Source organism: Limulus polyphemus, unplaced genomic scaffold, assembly GCF_000517525.1.
Source record: "Limulus polyphemus unplaced genomic scaffold, Limulus_polyphemus-2.1.2 Scaffold371, whole genome shotgun sequence".
NCBI classification, from domain to species: Eukaryota; Metazoa; Arthropoda; class Merostomata; order Xiphosura; family Limulidae; genus Limulus; species Limulus polyphemus.
The window spans coordinates 99,848-101,844 of record NW_013665981.1 but is presented as its reverse complement, the minus strand read 5'-3'; the positions used below and the strand labels follow the sequence as shown (position 1 = coordinate 101,844).

Sequence of the window (1,997 nt, the reverse complement as noted above, 5' to 3'; positions counted from 1 at the left end):
TAATTTACTTCATGCAAAACCCAATGCACCAAACGAATATAAGTGTTGGAATTTTCGAAAATTTTGGTAAATTCAAACTTCATCTTTGTAAACTAAAAACTTAATGTTTTTTCAAATACCACACGGATATTTCACATTTTAATAGCAACAAGGTGGTACTTGTAAAATAATGCTATCACACCGTAGATTAATATACGGATATTTCAAATTTTAAAAATGATATTTTAAAGTAATGATATTACATTGTAGATCAAAATATGGATATTTCAAATAATAAAAATGTTGTCACACTGTAGCTTGAGTTACGGATATTCCAAGTTTTAAAAGCGATATCAGTACAATAAAGTTATTATATTGTATATCCTTGTATATATAAATTTGTTTGTATGGAAAGCCACACAATTGATTATCTGAACTCTGCCCATTGCGGGAAATCGAACTCAAAATTTTAGCGTTGGGAGTCCGTAAGCTTGCTACAGACACACCGGGGACCTTGTATTTAAGTATAGCTATTTTAGATTTTAAAGGCGGTGTCTGTAAGAAATGTTTTCACGCTATAGATTTAGGTGTGGATATTTAACTTCTTAAAGCTGATAACTGTAAAAGAGTGTTATTATGTTGTAGAATTAAATTTGATTATTCCAAAAAAAGTGATATCAACTAAAATAATTGTTTATTCCGGAATATTCTGAATTTTAATGGTAGCATAAGTTGTAGTTTATTGAATTTCGCTAGTCGTCCTTAATTTTGAATTAATAGACTAAACGGAAGGCAACCAGTCAATATTTCACAATATAATCACAAATCTCTAATCGAATTATGGGATTTGACAGTCATACTTATAACGCACTCATGACCCCAAAGTGCGAAGCGCGATTTTTGTCTTTGTAGCAGTAATGGAGCGCGAACCTTGGATCCGGCACGATGATTATTGGACTATGCTCGGTCTAATAATACAAGTAAAAGATTAAAAACAAACCAAAACAGTTCTATCGCTTTAAAGAAAGGTATCAACCAGGAAATTAGTGTGATGAAAGTTGTTTCTAACAGCTTCTTTAGATTAAAAAAAAGTTGTTATCTTTGGTCGTTCTTACTTTCTGCGCATGTGTGTGTGTGTTTGTCTGTTTGTACTAGAATGTGTTTCACCTTAAAAGCCTGGTGAAAATATAACCTTTATGTTATTCTGAAAAAAAAAGAAGAAAAGAAAGAAAGACTTTGAAACATTTACCACATAATTTTTTAAGTTGAATTGTAAAGTTTGCAATAGAGATGTTTGCTTTCAGATCAAGTTAGTGGCGCCATCTGTACAGCAGGTGGTTTATAAGTGTGTGTTTGAAAAGCTTCGTCTGTTATTGAACGATAGTCATTGGTTGTAAGTTTACGCGTCTGGAACGACAGCATTTGATTATATGCACTTCTGAACTCCTGAGAAAGGTAAATAATTCATTCCAATTTTCATTAAGTTAGGGTTTTTTTGTTTCTTTAAGTTAGTTCTTGTTGTTGCTGTTGTTGTTGTTTTTTTTTAAAAAAAAAGCGAATTATTATTTTAAAATTTACGCGGGCTTCCAAATCTATACACGTGAGTTTTTTTTCGGTTCGTTGTTGTGTGTCTTACATTACCGTAACACACACTGTTTGACTTCTATGTCATTAGAAGTAACGTTGAATCAGATTAGAAAATAATTTATTTTCGTTTGTTCGTTCATTTAGGGGTAATATAGAAAAATAGACCATCATTAATAAAGTATTGGGAAATTGAATTAAAGGAATTAATTATTATGATTTGTATTTAAAAACTCATAAGATCGTCTTTGAAAATAAAAGTTTTAATAAATTATATCAAACTTCTCGTTCCCATAATTTATTTAAAACTTTACTCATACTAGTACTGCCCCCTAGTGGCACAGCGGTATGTCTGCTGACTTACAACGCTAGAATCCGGGTTTTGTTAGCCGAGGCGTGCAGAGCACAGATGGCCCTCGTGCATCTACGCGCAT

At 32.0% G+C, this 1,997-nt stretch overlaps 1 protein-coding gene across 1 annotated transcript in view; it reads left to right on the top strand.

Annotated features, from left to right (window-relative positions):
- The first annotated feature begins 1,340 nt into the window (after nt 1-1,340).
- LOC106457768 (neuroglian-like) overlaps nt 1,341-1,997 on the top strand; it is a 97,792-nt gene continuing 97,135 nt past the window's right edge. The window contains exon 1 of the mRNA XM_013917212.2: nt 1,341-1,434. The gene's annotated coding sequence lies outside the window, so the exon portion shown is untranslated. The remainder of the gene's footprint in view (nt 1,435-1,997) is intronic.